The sequence below is a fragment of the Suricata suricatta genome, chromosome 3 (assembly GCF_006229205.1).
Source record: "Suricata suricatta isolate VVHF042 chromosome 3, meerkat_22Aug2017_6uvM2_HiC, whole genome shotgun sequence".
Classification (NCBI taxonomy): Eukaryota; Metazoa; Chordata; class Mammalia; order Carnivora; family Herpestidae; genus Suricata; species Suricata suricatta.
The window spans coordinates 129,744,870-129,763,127 of record NC_043702.1 but is presented as its reverse complement, the minus strand read 5'-3'; the positions used below and the strand labels follow the sequence as shown (position 1 = coordinate 129,763,127).

Below are 18,258 nucleotides of genomic sequence, written 5' to 3'. Positions count from 1 at the left end.
AGTTAGGAAAATCTGGAGTTTCTGGATTCGTGGCTGAGAGACAGACATAGAGAAATACTATTTTATTACTGTTTTCATGGTCTCTTTATTTAATCTAGGGAAATGCTCCACTTGCTCTATTTTTAAATTCTATGTGTATAATTATTGTCATAGAATCAACTTAGCAAAAAAGAAGAGAACTTTACCACTTCCCTTTTACCCAAATCAAGAGAGACTCAGTTGATGTATTCTCTGAAAATTCTAAGGAAATTAGACTCTGATAAAAAAAAAAGAATTACTCACATTGATGTACTTTATTTCAGTGTTGTGCTGCTGGAAGTTTTATCTTCACATTGAGCAGGTCCTTCAGAGCCTTTAGTGTTAAATCACATTGTCCCTTGGGTGTCCATATGGATAGTATTCTGGAAACAAATATTCAGTTCACATATTAAAGAATTTGTTATGTGTCAGTAACTTTTAAAGAGCTTTACACATATTGTCTGATTATTTCCTTCAGCGACTCTGAAAAGAATGCATTGTTACATCCATGTTAGAGTTTGAGGATTAAACAGTGAAAGTTTTACCCAGGGCCATGCAGTTAATAAATAGCGGAGCAGGAATTTAGGCCAAGTTCATGTAGCCCTTCATTGCTTTGCTACATAGCAAAGACAAGTCATTAAACTGGCCTCATGTAGGTCAGAATTTCAGTGTTGCTACACATTTTACTTTTCCACTGATCTGAGATAAGATGCTTGATCATTTCTATTTATTAGAAGTATCAGGCTCTCCTCTTCATTCAAGGACACTATTAAGAGACATTTCCACCATTGAACTAGAACTAGAACTCTGTCCCTTTCACTTTGTTCTATTTTGTGATAGCCTAAAATTTATCCTGTAATAGCTACATCTAAGCATTATTCACTGGGAGCTTTCTCTGAAAAAATTCTGAACTATGAATATTATCAAAGTTTTCTCATTTCCTTCCTTTGTTGCTTTTCAACAAATTAGAGATAATATTATAGTAATCAGTAATTGCAGGGCTTTGGATAAATCTCATGACTATTATACCAATATCACACAAATAATACATTTACATAATATAATGCATTTTTATTTTTGTATAAAGAGAATTTTACTCTTCACACTATTCTGTTTCTTCTCATTTTATGTGCACCTAGCAAAGGGCAAAGGTTTCAAAATAGCAAATTGTTAAACTTTAATAGTTGAGGCTGCCCTTATTTACATGACTCAGTTAGAGAAATGTTTAGTATTACACCATACCCTGAAGGTTAATAAACCCGGGCTGGGTTAGACCAGGGAGGCAGGACGAGGAGATGAATTCCAGAGTGAAGCAAGGAAATAGAGAAACAATGACATGAGAAAGATTATCATCAGATTAGAAAATAATCTCTTTCCTGGCTTTCTAAAGAGGAAAAGGGGATGAAAGGAGTATGCGGACAGCTGGAACCAGGAACAAAAATCAGGGTGTGTGAATAGTGTCTCAGAAGCCACATTAACTTTGCAAAAGAGTAGGGAAAAATCAAGAAATAAGGAAGTAGGGAAATTGGTGGGAAGCAGGGGGAAATCATAGCTGAACATACCAATTTTATTGTTCACGGATAATTTGATCTTCACCGCTTATTTATTTAAAAGCATTTTATGTATTTATTTTATAATGCTACTGGATTTCCTAGCATTAGTTATAAAATTTCCTGAGGACTCTGAAAATAATGAGAACTACTGTATTCTTAGCATTTTTTTTTAGATATAGTGAATAGTCATTGTTTTTTGACTGCCCAATATCTTGTTCTGTTTCTAACAAGAGATTTGCTTTTAGGCATTTAACCTTTCTCCCCTTGGATACATGACTGGATAGTAATCACTTTTTACTGTCCCTAACCAAACGTTGAGCATCTTTTGAACATTGAACAATTTACTTGAAGAGACTTCAATGTTTGGGCTGTGTTTTAGGTGCTCAGATTTTTAGATTTTTAACCCTTAATAACAATTAGGCATTTCACACAAATTGTGCCCATTAGATGCTTATCCTATAATTTGATCTTGAACAAAGTGACAGAATTGGAGTTTTTTCATTCTATTGCTGATGACTTAGTGTTCTAAATCAGAATTTTCTATATTTCCTAGCTTTAACCTTCCAAGATTTGCTTTGGTTTCTAAGATTCCTTAAAGATTTTGTAATCTCCCACTGGCCTTACAATACATTTCCATTGCTTAGTTTAAAAACCTTCTAATTATCCATAGAACTTTGACCCTGTTTCTTTATTTTAACCCCAGAGTCTTCATTCCTCACTGTCTCCTCAGATATGGTTCCCATACTTAGCAACAAAGAACTCCAGCTGATACATAGAGTATAATTTACCTGACATCATGGTGGTTAAAGTGGTATGTTTACATTTTGGGAAGAATTAAACCAGGAATGTGAAAAAAAAATGCTTGGAGAATGACAGAGAGGAGTCAAGACTCTGGGAATATAATAAAGAGGATAAAGCTTGTATGGAACATTAGTAAATTTTTTTTTTAGAAAAAATAAGGAACAAGGATGCCTGGATGGCTTAGTTGGTTGAGCATCTGAATCTTGATTTCAGCTCAAATCATGATCTCACTGTGAGATCGAGCCCTGTGTGCTCAGAGCAGAGCACACAGCTTGCTTGGGATTCTCTCTCTTCCTCTGTCTCTCTCTCTCTGCCCCGTCTTGTTCCTGCTTTCTCTCTCTCTCTCTCTCTCTCAAAATAAATAAGTAAACTTAAAAAAATAAAGAAACAATGTATATAGATTCTGATAAAAATAATTATGTATATATCTAACTTTTTCCCAGATATGCCCCGACTTTTTGCTTCTGGTATCGTTGTCTTAATTTGAATTCTTGTTACTAAATACCTTATTTATAGCTTCCTCTAGTCCAAAGACATCATTAATCGATAACCACTCTTCTCTCTACCACTCCTAGCTCGAGGCTCACACCACATTGCTTCCAGGATTCTTTCTATTGTATTGTTTGTATTAGTTCTGTGATCAAAAATTTTAAGTAACTCTGCATTGCCTTTGTAATAGATATCTGGCTTACCAAAAAACCTTAATATAATATCTGCTCACTTATTCCAGTTTCATACCTTGATACTTTCCCTAACATCCTTACATTCTATCCCTTCAAAATTAATTGAAGTTACTTGATTTCATCTCATTTTCTCTGGCTTTCTAGCTCCTCTCAACTCTCTATCTGGGTTGAAAGTGAGATTCAGTTAATCTTATCATTACCATATCCATAGCATAGACTGGTGGTCTAATGAAAAAAGAGAGGAGAGAGAGAGAGAGAGAGGGAGAGAGAGAAAGAGAAAGAGAGAGTGAACAGAGGACCCAAATTCTATTATGTCTGGGGCACTTGGGTGGCTCAGTTGGTTAAGCATACAAGTCTTGATTTCAGATCATATCGTAATCCCAGGTTCATGGGATCGAATCCTACATTGGGCCCCATGCTGAGCATGGAGCCTATTCAAGATTCTCTCTCTCTCTCTCTCTCTCTCTCCCCCCCTTCCTCCCTCCCTCTTCCCCACTTGCATGCTCTGTCTCTAAAATAAAATTTTAAAAAATAATACTACATGTAGGAGATAGAACTTAAAGTAACATATGCGTATGTTGAATTTTCCCTCATCCAGTTTCAATATTCAATTCTAGAGTTAACCGTTGGTATATTTATTAGATAGAGTTATAAACCTATAAATTAGATTTTGTTTGAAACAGGCCTCATTTAGTGTAGTTACCTATATCATGACTCCAAATTCTGTAATAATTTTCATCACCATCTATTAAATATTATAGAAAATTTTATTAAATACAATTATATTGAATGCCACTTTATTTTCAGATTACCAAACTTCAAATCAAACTTAATAAGTATGCTCTTCTTCATTAGAAGAAATTTTTGTCAAATTTATTCAATTACTTTCCAATATGCCACCAAACTAATCAGACAACCAAAAAGCCAATTATTAAAAATTTCAATAGATACTACACTATGGGCAATTAAAATTCTTCACAGTTATAATTAACTGGTCAAAAAAAATTTTCTAGAATTTCTTCATGGTATATGGTGTAGTGGATATATGAGTTTTACCCACTATGAGTAGTTAGGCTACTTGGACTTAAATTACATCCTAATTCTACTAAGAAATGACTTAGAACTTTGTGATTTGGTTTCCTTATTTATAAAAGGGTAGAGTGCCTACATCACATAGGTATTATGAAGCTTAAATGAATGAGTACACAGAGGATACTTGGAAAGGAGACTAGCACATAGTAAGCATTCAATAAATGGTATGTGTTTACTGTTACTTAAATGAACTTAATAAATATCATTTAGAATTTCTGGATATTTTCATTAACAAGATACTACTTAAAAAACAACAAATAAAATATCCAGTTAAACCCAAAGAAATGGGAAAAATCAATAGTTATCACAGGATAAATGGATAAAAATGAATTTAAAGAACTACTTCTTTCAGTCTCAAGACCAAATATCAGAAGGCAAAAAAATCTCATTAGCTATGCAAATATTAAAGCTTATTTTTACACTTACTTGAATTGAAGATGAAACAGTTGCTAACTCAACTCAGACAGTGTTGGAATGACCATAGGTCATTTTGTGAGTAAAAAATAAGTTCCATATTCTTGATCTGTGATACGTTGGCCTAGCCTCCAAATCCAACTCAGCTCCTTCAGGAAGATAATTCCTAAGATCCTACAGATCTTCCATTTTATTATCTCTTCTCATACTTCTCAGAAACTCCTTTTGTTTCTGGATTGTAGGATAATTTCTTGAGAATAATTTCTCTATCACACTAATTTTTGACACAGAAATCTATTATTCACTGTCTCTGGTATTAAAGAACACATTTAAAAATATGTTGAGTATAATTGACAAACAATATTACATCATTTCAGTTTTCAACCTCGTAATTCAATTTCTCCATATTAAATAACATGTTTTAGAAAAATACTTTCTTCTAATCTTCATTTTCAGCACATTTCCATCTCTGGACTGCATACAGATACTATCCTATCAAATCTTGCTAAGAATATAAATCAGAAATGTTCAGCTGTGTTTTTATTTTTCTTTGAATAGGTCCATTTTAAAAGGTGGCTGTTCTGTCTTTTTCTGAGTTAACACTTTCTAAACTGTGAATTTCAGTTGCTCTGTAATACCTGTGAAGACTTGAATGAAAAGTTGTTCTGTGACATGCCATAGCTTTTCCTCAAACATAGTTTAACCTCTGTAATTTTGGGATTTAACAAAAGTTATGTTGAGATGAAGTTCAAGATTCTTCATTGTGTTTTTGATAGTATTCCTGTCATAAGCACCATTGATTTTTACTTATAACTTAATTGACATGCAAAGAAAATAGATGGTTTTGCCAAACTCTAAAGAATTTAACCAGATTTTATGCTTTTTTTTAAAAAAATTTTTTAGAGAGAGAGAGAGAGAGTGGGAGAGGGAGAGGGGTAGAAGGAGAGAGAGAGGGAGAGACTATCATAAGCAGGCTGTACAGCCAGTACAGAGCCCAGTGGTGGGGTTCCATCTCACTACCATGAGATGATGACCTGAGCGGAAACCAAGAGTAAATTAACTGACTGAGCCACCCAGGAGTCCCAGATTTTATATTTTTTAAAGTTAGTTATAATAAGATAAGAGAAATTATAGTTGGGAGGGTAAATATTGTAAAGCTTCATACCATGAGAAAATATGATTCTCTTTTAGAAATTAAACAAATGTATTTGTGGTCTTATAATTGAAGTTATATAATAAGTAACATTATCAAAATAATTTAATATGAACAGACTACTCAATTTTATGATGATAAGGATACATGTAATCTTGTAATAAAGAACTTTTACTTCTAAACTGGCTAATGTTTATATTCTTAGGTTTTCAAAGTATCAGCCATATAAATACATTCTAGCTTTTGCCCTTATTTAGATGACGAGATATCAAACCAGTTCAATGTACTATAATTTTAATTTTTAAGTTTTATTGTCCAGATTCCCAATATGGTAAAGTTCATATTGTTAAATTTTGTGTTCTCTAATTAACTTAATTAAGATCACAAAGAAAATTATGGGCTTATGATAATTCTACCCATTTCCAAAGGGTTTCTTGAGAAGTCAATAATATAAGGCTTAGCATAAATGCTGAAGCATAACAAGTGTTCAATAGATGTTAGCTAGTATTATTTTTATTGTTGTTATTTTCTTAACCTTGCAGAAGATGACCCAAATGTAAGTTGAATAGTTTCTCCTTCCAGGAGAAATATTTTATTTTTCTGACCTAGACTAAATGAAGAAGGGAAAATATTGCATTTGCAGCAAATAGATATAATTTTAGAGCAAAGCTTTTTAATTTTGACCATTTGCACCAGGAGTAAGCCTTGGTGTTAGTTGGCTTTCTGCTTGTTCCTCCATGGTGCCAGGCAGCTCAGCTGATGTGGTCCAAAAGTTGATTTAGAAAAGTAAACAAATAAAGAATATATATTCTCTCCTTTGCAAAAAATATACTGTGTTTATAATGAAATTATACAACTCTGATCAACATATTTACCACTAAGGGTTAAATGATGAATTAGCCTTGATGTATTGCACAATAAATAACATTCTCAGTGAAATGCTTTTATTAAAAAGGAACCTTACATAGTATTCTCACATTTCAAGAAATCATATTGTTTGTGACTGATCAACCCAGGAGTGTCAGACTTAAAAAAAAAATTCCCAGTAAGGAGGTAACTTGATATATGTGAAAATCTTCTTGGGCGGACATCAAGAAGAAAATGTGTTTTTTTTTTCTTTTTTTTTCTGAGTTCTTTTTTTTTTTTAATAGTTTATTGTCAAATTGGTTTCCATACAACACCCAGTGCTCTTCCCCACAAGTGCCCTCCTCCATCACCACCACCTCTTTTCCTCCCTCTCCCTTCCCCTTCAACCCTCAGTTCCTTTTCAGTATTCAATAATCTCTCAAGTTTTGTGTCCCTCTCTCTCCCCAACTCTCTTTCCCTCTTCCCCTCCCCCTGGTCCTCCATTAGGTTTCTCTTGTTCTCCTGTTAGACCTATGAGTGCAAACATATGGTGTCTGTCCTTCTCTGCCTGACTTATTTCACTTAGCATGACACCCTGGAGGTCCATCCACTTTCCTACAAAGGGCCAGATTTCATTCTTTCGCATTGCCATGTAATACTCCATTGTGTGTATATATATATATATATATATATATATATACATATACACACCACATCTTCTTGATCCACTCATCAGGTGATGGACATTTAGGCTCTTTCCATTTTGGCTATTGTTGACAGTGGTGCTATAAACATTGGGGTACATGTGCCCCTATGCATCAACACTTCTGTATCCCTTGGGTAAATCCCTAGCAGTGCTATTTCTGGGTCATAGGGGAGTTCTATGGATAGTTTTTTGAGGAACCTCCACACTGTTTTCCAGAGTGACTGCACCAGTTTACATTCCCACCAACAGTGTAGGAGGGTGCCCGTCTCTCCACACCCTCGCCAGCATCTATAGTCTCTTGATTTGTTCATTTTAGCCACTCTGACTGGTGTGAGGTGGTATCTCAGTGTGGTTTTGATTTGTGTTTCCCTGATGATGAGTGACATTGAGCATTGTTTCATGTGCTGGTAGGCCATCTGGATGTCCTCTTTGGAGAAGTGTCTGTATCCAAAATCTATAAGGAACTCACCAAACAGAAAATGTGTTTTTGAATATTTTTTTTCTCAGAATTTTAGAGACAGTAGCATATTCTCATTTGTTCAAGGCTTCCTTTATGTACTTTTCTTGAGATCACAAAGATGAGATGATAGTGTTATGTGTTGTTCATTTTTGTTTTAACACCAGCCCTTTAAAAACTAATTTTTGACTCTTAGGCACTATACACATAGCTTAGGGAGCTATCTGCTTAGATTTGACTTCCTTGGGCTAAAAGGTGTATCTTTTTCCTGGGATAGATATTTGAGAAATTGCAAGAATAGAATTCAACTTAGTCAACAATGTGTTTAGCCTGTTAAAAAGAAGATTTGTTTAATGTTTTTTAATTTATTTTTGAGAGACAGAGAGAAAAGTGCAAGCAGGGGAGGGTCAGAAAGACAGGGAGACACAGAATCTGAAGCAGGCTCCAGGCTCTGAGCTAGCTGTCAGCACAGAGCCTGACACAGGGCTTGAACCCACGAACCATGAGATCATGACCTGAGCCAAAGTCAGACACTCAACCGACTGAGTCACCCAGGCACTCCCAGAATAAGATTTTAATTAAAATAACCATCAAAGAGCTTATCTGACTAGCCCTTCTTTCATTACTTACTTCATTAGAGGGTATAATCTTATCAAACCTAACATATAGGATTTGTATCTTCCCCTGAAGGTTTAATGAATTATTTATATCTTTTCTTACATTAATCTTAGTTCTTTGTACCAGTGCTAAGTTAGAAACATTTTCACTCAGTATAACTTTCTCTCTGTTTTTTGTTTTAGTATTGTTGGCACACAATGTTACATGAGTTTCAGGTATAGAACATAGTGGATTCAGCATCTCTATACATTATGCTACATTCACCACGAGTGTAGCTACCATCTGTCACAATATAATGCTATTACATCATTGACTATATTCCCTATGTTGTGCCTTTTATTCCTGTGAATATTATTCTAGGTATATAACATATATTATACATAGTAAATATATAATTTATTCATTCCATAACTGGAAATCTGTATCTCCCACTCCCCTTTACCAATTTTGCCCATTCCTCCACCCACTTCCTTCTGGTAACCATCAGTTTTTTCTCTGTATTTATTGGTCTGACTCTTCTGCTTCTTTATTCTAACTTCAACTTTAGCACTTAAGTTTTTTATGACTTCTCCGAAGATGTTAATTACCTCCTTACATTTTTTATATGACCAGTCCCTTCATTTCTCTTTTATATACAATGAGACCTCTTTCTTTTATTCTTGGTGTATAACACTAGGTTAACCCTCATGTTGTAGGCTCACATGGTATCCTTAACTTTTTCAAAGAGATTATTAAAATTACAATTCATGCGTTTCTTTCAACATTTTCACTGAATGTCTATTATATGTCAAGCAGTACTCTTGGTGGATTCAGCAACGTATAAAACAGACATTATAGGGGGAAACACAGACAATAAGCTAGGTAAATAAGCCAATGTTCTGTATGTTTCTCAATGGGAAGAGTTAAGGAGAAAAAGTATGAAATAGGGATGATAATAATTAATTATTTCCATAATTATTTGATGGATCCTTATCTTCCCCCTGAGACTCAAAGGCTGAGTCAGTTATATTCAGAGCCATGTCTCCAGTACCTGGCAGGACCTGACATGTAGTATGTACTCAGTAAATATTTATTGGATAAAGTAAAACACATCGAGAAAAGCATTTTGAAAACACTTGGAATCATTAACAGCATGATTAATATTTATTATTTTGTTTTAACTAGTCAAGAAGAGTGTATTTCAAGGATCATCCTTGGAAGAGGTTCAGAAAGAAGGCAAGGAAAGGAATCAACATTAGTCAAATCCTGGTAGGTTCTGGGACTGTCCTAGGTGCTTCATATTTACTATCACATTTGGTCTTTTAACAGCTGGAGCTGGAAGATATTACTTCTCTCATTTTAAAATGAAGGACTGGAAGAAGTTAAGAATGAATAATGATGTTATTTTTTCAGTGGTTTATTAATGATTATCCTTTAACTAGATGAGCAATTTTAATTGACCTTTACCATCTTTAGTGTGATTTCTTGCCAGATAAGATTTTTAGCTCTGAACTTTTTGGTTAAAATTATGAAACTCAATTTCCTCATATTTGGACTTCCCTATTATTTCCAGCCTGAAAAATGTTTATATCGCATTTGCTTTAATTAAAGTAGAAAATGTAGGTTTCAGTCAGAAGAGTGTGGAACTCTTGATCTCACTGTCATGGGTTCAAGCCCCACATTGGGTGTAGAGATTACTGAAAAAATAAATAAAATTTTAAAAAATAATAATAAAGTAAAGTGAAAAATGTAGTACTTGCAAATGTGAACACAAGGAAAATTCCTGTTCTCTAGAATCAAGCAGTTATGTTTCTGAATAGTAATATTTGATCCATATCTTTATGACCAAATTTAAAAAAATTTAATGTGTATTTAAAAAATTTTTTAAACATTTTATTTATTTTTGAGAGTCAGAGAGAGACAGAGCATGAACAGGGGAGGGGCAGAGAGAGTAAGAGATACAGAATCCGAAGCAGGCTCCAGGCTCTGAGCTAGTGGTCAGCATAGAGCCTGACACGGGGCTCGAGCCCACAAACCAGAGATCATGACCTGAGCTGAAGTTGGACGCCTAACGGACTGAGCCACCCAGGTGCCCCATAATGTGTATTTTTGAGACAGAGAGAGACAGAGACAGAGACAGAGACAGAGTGTGAGTGGGGGAGGGGCAGAGAGAGAGGGAGACACAGAATCCAGAACATGTTCCAGGCTCTGAGTTGTCAGCACAGAGCCTGACCTGGGGCTCAAACTCATGAACCATGAAATCATGACCTGAGCCTAAGTTGGAGGATTAACCGACTGAGGCACCCAGGAGCCCTTCATAACCAAAGTTTAAGGAATTCATCCTGAAACCAATTTTTCCATTTTTCTTATTAAGCTATCCATCTTCATATCCAGATCAGGAAGCTAAACTACAGTTGAACATTATAATTATATCATAGTGTTGATGAAGGTTAGAAAAAAAACAAACCAAAAAAACAAGAAAGCTGGAAAGATTAAGGAAATGCTCAGCCACAGATAGTATATGGGATTTCCCCTAATCTCACATCATTCTGGTTTTGTTAATGTATACAGAGTTCAAGGAGTTGATGTGTGAGGTCATTTCATGAAGCAATAGTTTATTATGAATTTATTCCTGGAAGAATAAAGAAGGTTGGAGATGATACAGTGGATACTGGAATTTTTTGAAAGAAAGATGTTGGCATCTGACTGTAATGTGTGAAGAGGTCAGAGTTAGTAATCTATATGGGTGGTTTATCATGATGCTTGAAGTGATAAAGCAATACAGGAAGTATGTGTATGAACATGTTTTATTGCCTTACATTTACTTGCATACCTGAGAACGTGCCATTTGTCTTTTTCTTTGGAGAGTAAGAACTCCCTAGTATGGTTTTCGATTTTAACTTTTTGGCTTACAAAATGTTTTTGTTTGAGAGAGGAACTGTCTCCTAAGGTAGTATCTTTAAAGGGCCAAGAGCCCTCCAGGGTAATACACTCAAAACTGTGAGTTCTAAGAAAGCAAGGGTCATGTACAATCATTTCTTTGTATTTGCTCTTACTCATAGAACAGTGTTGACCTATGGTAACAACTCAATATATATTTGTTAATTTAATGAATAATGCTATGTGGTTCAGTTGTTCTCAAAGTGTGGTCTGGAGAACGCTGGACGTACATGTGGTCAAAATCATGTATAGATAAGATTCATTAAAAGTGCAAGGCAAAGGGCACCTGGATGGTTCAGTTGGTTAGGTGTCCAACTTCAGCTCAGGTCATGATCTCATGGTTTGTGAGTTCAAGCCCCAAATTGGGCTCTGTGCTGACAGCTCAGATCCTGGAGCCTGCTTCAGATTCTGTGTCTTCCTCTCTCTCTCCTCAGCAATCTCCTCAAGATTGCTAACATCTTGGTCCAAGTGGTCCCCCACTTGTGCTCGGTCTCTCTGTCTCTCAAAGCTAAATATTTAAAAAAAAGTGCAAGGCAAACCAGTGGGTTTTAATATAACACTAAGGAAAGTTCATTGATTTTGAGTATTGCAGCTCACCTTTCAGAAACTACCATTTGTCAAGTTTTAATATAACATTAAAGAATAATATCTGGAATTATCTGAAGAAGTTATTAAAACAACCCTCCCCTTCCTAACTACATATCTATGTGAGGTATGGTTTTCTTCATGTACCACAACCAAACAATGTATCACAATAAATTGAATGAAGAAGGTGATTTAAGAATACAACTGTCATTTATTAAGCCAGACATTAATGAGATTTGAAAAATAGAAAATAATATCTTTTTTCTCACTAAACATTTTTCATTTTGAAGAATAGTTTTCATTAAAATGTATTATTTTTTAAAGTTTATTATTTATTTTTAGAGATGGGGTGCAGAGAAAAAGGGAGAGAGAGAACCCCAGACAAGCTCCACACTGTTAGAGCAGAACCTGATGTGGGGCTTGAACTCACAAATCATAAGATCATGACCTGAGCTTCAAAGTTGGATGCTTAACTGAGTGAGCCACACAGGTGCCCCAAAAATGTGGTATTTTTCTTAAAGTGTGTTATTTATGTCAACATGTCATGGACTTATTTTTATTTTTAATGAATGAGCAAAAAATATTTTAAATATTTTGATTTTTATTTTAATGTAGTAAAAAATAAAATATTTTATCTACACATATCTATATAAGTATCCCATATAAACACAAGCATTTTTTAAAATTATTCAATAACTTTAAAAAGAAAAAAGTGTCTTGAGACCAAAAAGTTTGAGAACTGCTAATGGAAGGCCCAAATAAATTAACTATTTGCTTCAGCACCAACATGGGAATTATCTCTGATTCCTCACTACTCATTATCCACATATAATCAATCTGCAACACCTATAGGCTCTGTCTTACATTCATTCTCCTTCACTGTTCACAGCATCCATTGCTAACATCCTGGTCCAAGTCAACAATATCTCTCCATGAATGACTGTAATAGCTTTCAACATTGTATAACCTATCTGTACTCTTGCTCCTGGGAGTTTATTTTTTTTTTTTTAATTTTTAATTTTAGAGGTATAGTTGACACACATTATATTTATTTCAAGCATAGAACATAGTGATTTGAAGAATTTATTGTTTATACAGTAGCCAAAGTGACCTTTTAAAGACATAAAGTAGGTTGCTTTATTTCTCTGTTTAAGACATTCTAAAGGAGGGAGCAGGGGGCACTGGGTAGCTCAGTCAATTAAGCAGCTGACTCTTGATTTCAGCTCAGGTCATGATCTCACTTATAAGATTGTGTACTGTGTTGGTGTCCAAGCTGGGCATGGAGACTGCTTAAGATTCTCTCTCTCCCCTTCTCTTTCTTTCCCTTCTTCTCTCTCTTTTCCTTTCTCTCTCCTTCTCCCTATGCCCCCCCCAACTCTCTCATTTAAAAAAAAGTGTTGAAATAAAATTTTAAAAAGATATTCCAATGGCTTCCCATCACTCTCTTAATGATATCCAAACTTTCAAGTACCTACTTATCCTTTCATTATCTGCTGACTTCTCACCACATAGCACTCCTTTTACACTGTGATCCAGTCATGATGGGTGTTTGCTGTCAACTCTTTCCCATCATTTGGATCTCTGTTCAAATGCCACCTCCTCAGAGAAGGCCTTGTTGATCTTGCTTACCCCAACTGTTCCCCATCTCTTGATTTATTTTTACTCTCTAGTCTCTTAAACATTCATATTTTTCTTCACAGATTTATCACTATCTTGAGTGTTATATTTATTTTTATTATCTCAATCTTTGCTCTGGACTGTAAGCTCCATGAAGTAGGAACTTTATTAAGTCTTCCTTACCACAATACCCCTAGTGTTTAAATTAATATGTGGCACACAGTAAGTTCTCAATAAATATTTTTAAAATAATAAATAGAGAAGCAGGACATACAAACAAAACCCTAACTCTTGAATAAACAGGGATATGGTTAAATTAATCTCTAGAGAGGGCGAGGCTGCCAGAGGAACATGGAGCATGCTAATGGCAGGGAACTTGCTAAGGGCACAACTGATCCCTAGACCAAAACTTCAGGGTGGCCGAAAACCTTAGCGGAATGTCCACGAAGTAAGCTGCTAATATGAGCACTACTAGGCCTTTTCCAGGTCCATTAACTGGCTGCCATGCCAAAAATAGCTCTCAGGAAGCAGGAAGAAAAATTCCTTCTTCCAACTCTGGCCTTGAGGTGTCTCTCCAGCACCCTCTGTTGACAGAGCCTAAAATTGAGCCAGCAGTCAAAGGAGAAATATTTATTTGTTTTTTTAAATATTTACTTACCTGGGGGAGAGTGCAAACAGGAGAGGGGCAGAGATGAGGGTGGAGGGTACAGAGGACCAAAAACAGGATCTGCACTGACAGACTAATAGCAGCAAGTCTGATGGTGGGGCTCGAACTCATGAACCACTAGACAATGACCTAAATCAAAGTCAGATGCTCAACTGACTTAGTCACTCAGGTATCCTGAAGGAGAAATGTTTATAAACATCCAGGATCATAAAGCAGGGCAAAAAGCCTGGTCTTGGACCTCCAAGGCAATGAACTGATAACTGGCCCAGTATACTATGGAAGGAATATGCACCTATTAGTAAGAAAATGTTCTAGAATATATATACCATGTCTCAATTTGGGGGAGCCAACTCACCAACATGATCCAATTTTTGTAAGGACAAATAAGAAACATATGAATTGTTCACTGTGTGTATACCACAAGATAAAATTAGGAGCCAAAAGGAGTAAATAGTAATTTTACTGTAAACACACAGATGTATTGAATTGCAACAATGCATACACAGTACTTTGGAAATACCCACAAAATGCAGACTTCATTTTTTGCCAGCACCCCTGCCTTCGTATTGACAAGGTCCCAAAAGTTAGAACACACATCCTCCTCCTTTGAAAGTATCTTGCTTGGTCCATCAGAATTGAAGTGGTATCACTGACCAGTTCTGACCAATAATGTGCAGTAGTAATTGGCTTGGGAAAGGAAGGATCTTGGGAAAATTCTTTGTTTTTAAAAAGATATCCCTGGAAAGAGATATTCCTTTTTCTGCCTATAGGCCACTGGTGTGTGAGGATGCACTGCTGGGACCTTCATCAATCTCTTATGATGATGAGCTAGCCCACTGAGAATGACAAAACAGAAAGATGTCAGTACTCTGGGTCCCTAATTACTTATTTTATCCATCTCCTTATAGCCATGTGGCTTCTGAATTCCTTGTTATGTAAGATAAAAAATGCTCTTAAGTTCAATTCACTTTTAGGTGGCCTTTCTGTTACTTGAAAGTGAAAATATTTTGTCTTAGGACAATCATGCATATGGGCCTTTTCTGTACATTGACTACACAGATAAAGCATATTTCATACTAATCTTTTCACTCTGTATGTGAAACAATAATTCCAGTAGTGGTAGCTAATATTTATTGTTTTGTATATCTGACTATGTGACAAATGCTTTTTTTATTCATATATAACTGACACACAACATTATATTAGTTTCAGGTGTCCAACATAATGATTCAATATTTTTGTTCAAAATGATCACCATAGTGTCTTAATATCTATAACCATACCATTACAAAAATATTGTTTCTTGTGATGAAGACTTTTAAAATTTATTCTCTTAACAACTTTCATATATATAATGCAGTATTGTTAACTACACTCACCATACTACATAACTTATTTATTTATTTTATATCTGGAAGTTTGTACCTTTTGACACCCTTCACTCATTTCACCCACGTACTCCTGCCTAAAGCATCCACCAATCCATTCTTTGTATCTATGGTCTTGGTTTTTGTTTTATATTCTTTTGTTTTTATATTGTGATTTTAGATTCCACATATAAGTGAGATCATATGGTATTTGTCTTTTTCTGTCTGATTTATTTCACTTAGCATAATCTCCTCACAGGCCATCCATTCTGTTGTAAATGGCAAGATTTCACTCTTTTTTATGGTTGAATAGTATTATACATGCTATAAATATATTATTTCATGAAGTTATCACAAGAGCACTGATATGAGTATACTTTGTAATTGGGTTACATGGTTGGAAACATAATCTATATCTTGAAAACTCTCATAAATCAACGAGAACACAAACACACTATAATAATATAGTATGGCAAGGGTTATAATAGACTTATGTACCCTTCTATGCCTATCACCTTTTTGATGGGCTAATTTCTCTTAGTCTTAGTTCATATTTCAGAGAATGCTGACTCTATCCCATACCTAACCACCAAGAGTGGGTACGTGACCTAAGCCTAGTCAGTTAGGTTATCTTTGTCCTAACCAACATGAGTATTCAGTAAAATAGGCAAGTAGCTATAGCTAGTTCAGTGAGAAGCTATCCGAGGACTTTTGATGAAAATTTTAAGAAAGCAGCTGGTGACCTTCTTTGCCACCATGTAGTGATAGCCTTCTTGAGAATAAGGCCAACACAAAGAAAACTAAAGATAAAGATGGAGAAAAACATATAGACTCCTGAGGACATTTGTGAAGCTGCTATATTCACCTGTGCTTTAAATTTTATTTTGGGGTGCCTGGGTGACTCAGTTAAGTGTCCGACTTCAGCTCAGTTCATGATCTTGGCATTCATGGATTTGAGCCCCGCATTGGGTTCTGTGCTGACAGCTCAGAGCCTGGAGCCTGCTTCCGATTCTGTGTCTCTACCTCCTCTTCCCCTGCTCACAATCTGTCTCTCTATCAAAAATAAATAAACATTTAAAAAATTTTATGTTTGTTATGATGGCATTGGGGAAGGTATGTTGGAAAAGATGAAACTAAAGACAGATCCAAGGAGACTATGATAGGAATCTAAATAAGAAGGGAAAAAGCCCTAAAGTAATATTTAGGAAACACTTAATAAATAAAATTGGCAGGGCTTAAAGATCAATGGATATGGGAAATGAGGGGGAGAGAAAAATTCTAGAAGCACTCCATGTTTTTTATTTGAGCAAGCAGGTAGTGCCATTTGCCAAAAGGGGAGAGTATAGAGTAGAAGAGAGTTTGTGGAGTCACGTGATGACTTAAGATTGGCATTCAGGGGACAAAGGTCTCCTTAGAGTCAAAGGTTAAACGGATGCCAAAAGGTAGAAATATTAATTGAAGACTTGACCGAGGAAGAGATGATCAGGATAAGTATACAGGTCGAGAAGAGAGAGGGACCCATGATGGAATTCTGCGGAGCATCAAGTTTAAATAAATAGTGAGTCTCCAAAATACACAAAAAAGAACTGCAGATAAAAGGAGAACTGGAAGAGTGTGGTTTCACAAAAGCCAAAGTAAAAGCTTCAAGAAAAGAGTGGTGAAGAGTGGCAAAATATATGATGCCAAGAAATTCAGGTAGGATGCCTGAAAATGATCCCTTGGGTTAGAAAATGGATTGTCATTTGTGACTATCACTAAAACTTTCATTGGAGTGATTGAGGCCAGGCCCTAAGTGCTGTCTTGAAAAGAATGTGAGAGTGAGTTACTTAAGAGACCAAGATTGTTTTGTTTTATTTACAATTTTTTTTCAATGTTTCTTTATTTTTGAGGAAAGAGAGAGACAGAACGCAAGCAGGGGAGGGGCAGAGAGAAAGAGGTAGATACAGAATTTAAAGCAGACTTCAGGCTCTGAGCTGTCAGCATAGAGTCTGATGTGGGGCTTGAACTCAGGGACCACGAGATCATGACCTAAGCTGAAGTCGGATGCTTAACTGACTGAGTCACCGAGGTGCCCCGAGACTATGATAGTTTTAAAGAAGGAAACAAATGATTGGTCAGAAACTAGAAGATACAGGGATCAAGGTCTTCTATCCCTCTCCATGGCTGTCTCTGTCTCTCTGTCTCTATCTTTCAACTTTCTAGGGAAGAGACTTGACTTATTTAAACACTGAGGGACAAAAGCTGGGTGAAAAGAGGGGCTGATATTAATGATGAACAGATCTAAATGGAGGAACAAGTTTCTGAGAGAGGGTTGAGAGATTAATCTTGGACTAGAGGAAGTTCCCTGGTATTGAATGAAAGAGACAGATACGTGCTGGAGGTGGGGAAGGGAGTTGTGAGTGTTGCTGCATTGGATATCGACTTGAAGTAACAGCACTTTTAAGATCTGCTATTCAGAATATTTACTACTGAAGCTTGAAAAGATGTGAGTTCTTTGTGTGCAACCTTTCATTTATGCATGTGAGAGGGTTATCATTTTTTTAAATATTTTTACATTGTAGGACTTGTTTTGCTTGTTGGGGGTGTTTGCTTATTTAATACATTCTGTCAAGGACAGAAATTACATGCTGGTTTTTTTTTTTTCTCCCCCCCTAGGGAGTGTGTCTTGGGTTTTCCCCTTATTATTTTCTTTACTTTTTTTTTTCCTCTTCTTTTTATGGTGGTGGGGGTGGTTATATTTAATTGAAGTTGCTTTTACAGCA

At 35.6% G+C, this 18,258-nt stretch overlaps 1 long non-coding RNA gene across 1 annotated transcript in view; it reads right to left on the bottom strand.

Moving 5' to 3' along the window:
• LOC115286678 overlaps positions 1 to 18,258 on the bottom strand; it is a 40,478-nt gene that overhangs the window by 19,809 nt on the left and 2,411 nt on the right. The window contains exon 2 of the long non-coding RNA XR_003906206.1: positions 283 to 401. This is a non-coding gene — a long non-coding RNA (uncharacterized LOC115286678). The remainder of the gene's footprint in view (positions 1 to 282; positions 402 to 18,258) is intronic.